This window comes from Rana temporaria, chromosome 11 (genome assembly GCF_905171775.1).
Source record: "Rana temporaria chromosome 11, aRanTem1.1, whole genome shotgun sequence".
Classification (NCBI taxonomy): Eukaryota; Metazoa; Chordata; class Amphibia; order Anura; family Ranidae; genus Rana; species Rana temporaria.
Genome location: NC_053499.1, coordinates 116,853,438 through 116,860,679, shown reverse-complemented (window position 1 = coordinate 116,860,679; position 7,242 = coordinate 116,853,438). Strand labels below are relative to the sequence as shown.

Here is a 7,242-nt window from a genome sequence, read left to right as displayed (position 1 = left end):
CCCGAGGGGAGAAACACATGATCAATACGTGAATAACGATTATGGGCTCTGTAAAAGTGGGGGTAGTCTCGAGTGGTAGGATTGGCCTCCCCCAAGCGTCAATAAGGTCATAATGGTGCAACAGCTGAGCAAATTTGCGGCTTTTTTTAGAGGGGGATTGAAGGTGGGAAAGATGGGACTTATCCAATATGTGGTCTAGTGCCAAGTTAGAATCCCCAGCTAAAATTACATCACCCTCAAATTCAGGTGCCAAAGAATGAAGTAAAGAATGGAAAAAGGCCATCTGGTTTGTGTTGGGGGCATAATACACCAGGATCGTTACCAAATTTTCACCCAAGTGCCCTTTCACCAACAAGTAACGCCCCTCTTTGTTCTGCAATATTTTGGATTCAGTAAACGAAAGCCGTCTTGACAGACAGAGCACCACCCCTCGTTTTTTTCTCTGTAGCATTAGCAAAATAACAAACAGGATAATTCTTATGTATATACCGGGGAGTAAAGGAAGAGAGAAAATGCGTTTCCTGAAGGGCCACAATATCAGCCCCTATAGACCTATAATAATTAAACATTTTAATACGTTTAGACAGAAGAACCCAGCCCTTGAACATTATGGGAAAGCAGTCATATGGTTCCAATGGAATCAGTTAACTTGGACATGGACGAGGAAAAAAACAACCGTAGACTTCAGACTCACCCACCGATGGACGGACAACATGAAAGTCCAGGTGAAATTCCAGCTGACCCTCAGAAAAGAAAAGGAAAAAAGGTTAAAAATAGAGAAAGTAAAGAGAGAAAGATGGAGAAAATTATACAAGGGCTTAGAAACGCCCAGTATCAAAAGGTGCAGCATAAAGAAATTATTAGACAATAGAAAACACTAAACAACGTAACCAAATATACCAGAACCCAAGTTCTGGAAATGTGGGAGTCTCCACCAAAGGTAACCAATGGGAAGAGTCCGACAAATCAGGAGAGAGAATAGCCACCTCCCGGCACAAGTGTAAAACAGCAAGTAAAATGCCCCCCCATCCATACCCTCAAAAAAAAAAAAAAACACCCAAGTCCCAATATCAACACGGCCAATGTGTCCCAGAGAACAAAAAACACCAGGTTCAGAGACACCTAGAATAATAGCAAAACATAGGCAGCGGCTAATGTCCAGCAAAAGGACCACTGAGAAGCTGCCGCCACACAAAAAAAAAAAAAAAAAAAAGGGAAGAAGATCAACTGGTGCCAGTCAGGGAGTTCTCAGGTAACTCGGCGTGAAGTCGCAGATTTTCGTGACCGCTGGTTCTTGCTTGGTTCTGAGATGAGGGATCATGGGAGAAAAAACCCAATTTCAGCAGGATTTTTTCACCTTCCGCAAACGTGATAAAGGAATATGATCTATTGTTGTAGGTAAATTGTAAACGGAAAGGATAGTTCCATCGATAGCGAATGTCACGTTAAACCAAAGACGAAAGCAAAGGTTTAGACGCTCTTCATTTTTGAATGGTAGCTTGGGAGATGTCCGCAAAGATCTGGATTTTGTAGCCTTCAATTTCCAAATCCGGGTGTTCCCTGGCATACCTCATGACTGCTTCTTTGACCCTGAAGAAGTGAGGTTTCACAATCACATCTCTGGGAGGCCCGTCAGGTTTCAGAGGAACTAGGGCCCTGTGAATACGGTCAATTTCCAAATGGATTTCATCAATATCTGGGATAGCAGATTGCATTAAAGAATAAGTGACATAGGAGAGATCTTTAACCGTTTCTGGCAAACCATGGATATGGAAGTTATATCGCCTGGAGCGGTTTTTAAGATCATCAATTTTAGCGTAATCGTCTTCCAGGCGATCATAAAGTTCAGTAATCATGGTAGAATTTTGCGCCACTCTATGAACAGTGTCATCAACCTTGTATTCAATGCTGTCTAGGCGACAACCCAGCTCCTGGAAATCTCGCTTTATGTCAGCAGCCAGTTTAGTGGTAGCTTTCCCCAATTCTCTTTGCAGCATATCTGCAAAACGTGCAAGAGGAATAGTGTCAGGAGAATATGGCAGCGGTGCAGGTAAAGGAACTAGGGATCCTTCAGGACTACCAGGGTCTGCATCCTGGCTACTGGGCTGCATATTGTCAATGTCTGCATCCTGATCACTGGTCTGGCTGAGGAAGATGTCAGCCATGTCTCTATCAAGGGCAGAGGAAGTGTGGGAAGCATGGCTTGGAGATGACAGAGGAGCCTGTGAAGGAGATTTGGCAGGGCTGGATGGAGCACAGAGAGGATCGGTCAGCTCACCTGAAGTCTGAGTGACTGTAGCTGGAAGCATGTTGCGAGCCCCTGAGCTAGGGGGCTTCCCTTTGTTCCCCTGCGGTTGTAGCTGTGGCTGCTGCTGCGTCTGTTTCTTGTCCGTCCGCATGATGCTAGTGCCGGCCGCCATCTTGGTATCCTTCCAGGACCCACGAGGCTGATAGCGGGAATCGCCGATCTTTCCCGACCGACCGGGTGGACATGGTCTCCGTGGTAAGATCTAGCTGCCCCTGATATCGTCCGAGGGTCAGCAGGGTAGGAGGGCTGCTAAAAAAATCTAATTTCCCTTTTATACCTTGCTGTATTTATTGGAATATGTTTCCAATTCAAATTTGATTTGAAAATAACAAATATATGAAACAAATCCGAATGTACGAAACAAATTCCGAAAAAAAATCATTTAATCATAATGAATATGATGAAACAAAATGATTAACTTTATGAGCAAATCGAAAACTAAACACATTTTTTCACAGTGCACATCTCTACTGAGAGGTCAACTTCAAGTAAATTACACAGGATTCTTCTGAGGCCCCGTACACACGGCCGAGGAACTCGACGTGCCAAACACATCGAGTTCCTCGGCCAGTTCAGTCCTGGAGCCGCCGAGGACCTCGGCGGGCCGAGTTCTCCCATAGAACAACGAGGAAATAGAGAACATGTTCTCTATTTCCTCGCCGAGGTCCTCGTCGGCTTCCTCGGCCGAAAGTGTACACACGGCCGGGTTTCTCGGCAGAATTCAGCCAGAAACTCGGTCGGAAGCTGAATTCTGCCGAGGAAACTGGTCGTGTGTACGGGGCCTCAGACAAAAGGACCATTGTGGTCTACAGATCTGTCTAAAGCAACCTTTCATGAGAGATTAATATCTTATAACTTACAAACTTACAATATAACTTACAAACTGCATATTACTGTATATCTGGGGAAGTTAAGTACCTGCTTAGTATCAATGTGAATAAGGTGAACATACAGCTTGGGCACGAGACTATCGCAATCTCTAATACTTATCCTCTAGTTTTGAACACTTATGGCGCATAGAGCTGGTTCTCAAATTTTCGAACAACAAAATCTGTTCTCATAAATTCAAAAGGGGGTGTAGACAATCCTGACGCACAAAATTCCACACATGCTCTGAATCAAGTACGAGACGGAAGCGCTCACTCTGGAAAAAACTAGCGTTCGTAATGGAGATAGCACATTCGTCACGCTATAACAGACTGAAAAGCACGAAGCTTAAAAACGCGAATCGTCTCTCACCAAACTTCAACTAACACGAGATTAGCAGAATCTCAAAGGGTGGCGCAATTGGTATGGAACTTCCGTTTTATCATGCTGTTGTACGTGCTGTACGTAACCGCGTTCTTGACGTTCGCAATTTCTGACAACATTTGTGTGACCGTGTGTATGCAAGACAAGTTTGAGCGAACAATCCGTCAGAAAATGATCAACGGTTTGGTTGTCGGAATGTTTCGATATTGTGTACGCAGCATTACTGTAATTTGTACCCTTCTTTTTAGCTAGGTAAAAATCAAGAAGATTAATGGAAGAATGACAATATTGCAAGATCTTTGCAGCAGCGTGTAATGATATATTAAGTTCTGTGCCATGATTATGAGATCTTCAGTTACACATTCCTCACCCGATCCAAAGATCTAACTATTCCTGTTGTATGTTCTTGCTTTTCGATGCCTTCTGTGTCGCAGGTTGGCCAAGCAACTTGTCACATTATACAAATGAAGAGTACTCTGTTCCCCACTACATCATAAATGCTGATTCATTACAACTAGCCCCAAGGTATCCTACCACGGGTTGTTGCATTGTCAGACATTGCTCATCACAGAATTACATAAAGCTGCTCCACCCAACCAAATGAACTGTTGATCACCTAAAATTAAAAAAAAATGACAGACACTCAATTAACTAGCACAGAGAAGGAGAACACTGAAAGTACAATGCAATAAAGAATACAAAAAAACTACGCTAAAGAATACATAATACTCACGGAGCCCTTCAATGGTAGATTGGCAGGTATAAGCAACCAATTGACATCTGACAGTAGCTAATCTTGATCTGAAAGCTTATTTATAGCAATTAGAGTTATTAACAGGTTTGATTTAAAAGGGTTGCAAAGGTTTGTTTTTTATTTACTAAATAGGTTCCTTTAAGCTAGTGCATTGTTGGTTCACTTACCTTTTCCTTCGATTTCCCTTCTAAATGTTTTTTTTCTTTGTCTGAATTTCTCACTTCCTGTTCCTCCTCAGTAAGCTTGCCCCCATCGTCCGAGCCATTCTGGCTGTGGGTTAGTCAGCGTGCTTGCCCCCTCCCTTGGGACTACATCCCTGCGGGGAGACCTTGTGAACACAGCATCTCTTCGTGCTTAAAGGAACCTATTTAGAAAATAAAAAACAAACCTTTACAACCTCTTTAACAACAGCCATATTTCTCCCTCTTTAAACAGAACTCCAGGCTGGGATCACAGGAAATGAACAGAATGACATGCCTCTCACTTTATCCGGCGCTAGACTAATGCCGCATACACACGACCATTTTTAATGGTCCAGAAAAAACGGATTCTTGTCAAGCCTGCCTTGCCTACACACGATCGTGAAAAAAAATGCTCGAGCAAAGCGTGGTGACGTACAACACGTACGACGGCACTATAAAGGGGAAGTACCATTCGGATGGCGCCACCCTTGGGGCTGCTTTTGCTGATTTGATTCGTGTTAGTAAAAGTTTGGTGAGAGACGATTTCACGCTTTTCAGTCTTTGTGCTTTTCAGTCTGTTACAGCGTGACGAATGTGCTATCTCCATTACGAACGCTAGTTTTACCAGAACGAGTGCTCCCGTCTCATAACTTGCTTTTGAGCATGCACCGTTTTTTCACGACGTGAAAAACAACAACGTGAAAAACGACACGAAAATTTAGAGCATGTTCTAAATTTTTAATGGCCATTTTTCACGTAATGAAAAATGCTCTGGAGCCCACACACCAACGTTTCTTTAATGATCATTTTAAAAAATTTCATTTTTCACGTCATGAAAAACTGTCGTGTGTACGCGGCATAAGAAGCTGGGCACAGCTCTTAAATGTGGAGAAGGTGAGAAGAAACTGATAATATTTTATTTATAGGGGAAGAAAAAAATTGCTAGAGTTCTAATTTAAGAGACACTGTAACCTTGCCAGGAAAAGTCACATTGTCTTTGTAAAGCAGCACACCTACCTTACTCAAACCCTAATACTCACCTTGCCAGCATTTCTTCAAAGCTCCTGCCTCTGTCACAGCTGGGTATGAAGAAGCATGTGACCTTCTACAACTTGGCAGGGTTCTATGCCCCCAGTCCACAAATCCTGCATGCCAGCTATATATCTTTGGGCATGATGGTGATCCTCTTGGCATGTATGGCACAGAGGTTGGTGTCTTTGAAGAGTCCTACAAGATACGCCTCTGAGGCCTCCTGTAGAGCCATGACAACGGAGCTCTGAAAGTGCAGGTCAGTCTTGAACCCTGGGTGATCTCTCTGATGAGTGACTGGAAGGGCAGCTTTTGTCTGAGCAGCTTGGTGGATTTCTGGTAGTTTTAGCTGCGAGGCCTGTAGCGGTGGGGCTTCTTGATACAGGGCGCTCTTGCAGACGGCTTTGGTGGCCAGCTGCTTGCGGAGAACTGTCCCACCAGTGGACTTACAAGTGGTCTGCTTGGTTCTTGTCATAGCTGATAATGGTGAGCTGCCATTTGACAGTGCCCTAGCAACCAATTGCAAGGACCAAGCACTGTCAGATGACTGGAAATTACATTACCCCTTCCACCAGCATCCTAAGCCAGGCACATTAGGGATTCTAACTCTGGTTGCATTAGAGGCAGGAGCGGTGAGAAAAAGCTGTCAAGATGATGGACATGTGAAGCATTTAACCGTGGATACAGACCACAGGGATTGAAGGACACTAGGGATATAGAGCTTAAAGCAGAACTTTTAATTTCTTAAAGTGGTGGTAAAGTAGAGTGACCAGACATCCCCAGTTTCAGGGGACAGTCCCCTGATTGAGGACACTGTCCCCGGACCAAGTCTGTCCCTGGTTTTGTCCCCAGATTGGATTTAATAGGGGGCAGGGGCAATTTCAAAGACAGTCAGTGCAGAATTAAAATAAACAAATTGGAATTACACCCCCACCCCCCCCCCCGCTCCGCCGTGCCTACTAGCATAGGGGGGTTGTATTTTTCGCATTATCTGTGCCCCCTTTCTGATGATCATGTGCTGGTCGGAGCGGAGGGAATATTTGTTCAGTTTCGGGCACATGCCCATTCAGCTTCGCTCGCATGTTCTTTTGCCTTGGCTCAAATCCTGGCCAGCCACCTGCCTATCTCCTTGCCTTCCCTGGCAGAGTGATCTTCCTCAGCTCCCCATCCAGTAGTAGCCGGGGCCCGAACAGTAAGACTTGAGAGGCTGTGAGGCAGCGGCGGGCAGAGAGTGCTGATTGTTGCCATTACTAGTAAACAAAAAATATGTCCCCGGATTTCATTTTAAAAGTCTGGTCACCTTATCGTAAAGGCTCAAGGTTTTTTACCTTCATGCATTCTATACATGAAGGTAAAAAACCTGTGTGCAGCAGCCCCCACCTAATACTTACCTAAGCCCCATCTCGATCCAGCATGTGTACGAGAACAGTGAATCTCCCGGTTCTCTTCCATCCCACTGCCCATTGTCTCCCACGACTGTCAATCACAACAAGTGAGCCAAGAAGAAGAGAGTGGGGGAGGGGCCAAGCCATGCTTTGTGTGTGAATGGATACACAGAGCAGCGGTTCAGGAGTGAGCCTGCCCTGGTGCCCCTATAGCAAGCTGCTTGCTATGGGGGCACTCAACAGGAGGGAGGGGTCAGGAGCGGTGGCGGGGGACCCAAGAAGAGGAGGATTGGGGCTGCTCTGTGCAAAACCACTGCACAGAGCAGGTAAGTA

The 7,242-nt window shown here is 44.9% G+C and overlaps 1 pseudogene; it reads right to left on the bottom strand.

Annotated features, from left to right (window-relative positions):
• Positions 1 to 3,746: 3,746 nt before the first annotated feature.
• LOC120917539 lies at positions 3,747 to 5,999 on the bottom strand (annotated as a pseudogene).
• Between the last annotated feature and the right edge of the window lie 1,243 nt (positions 6,000 to 7,242).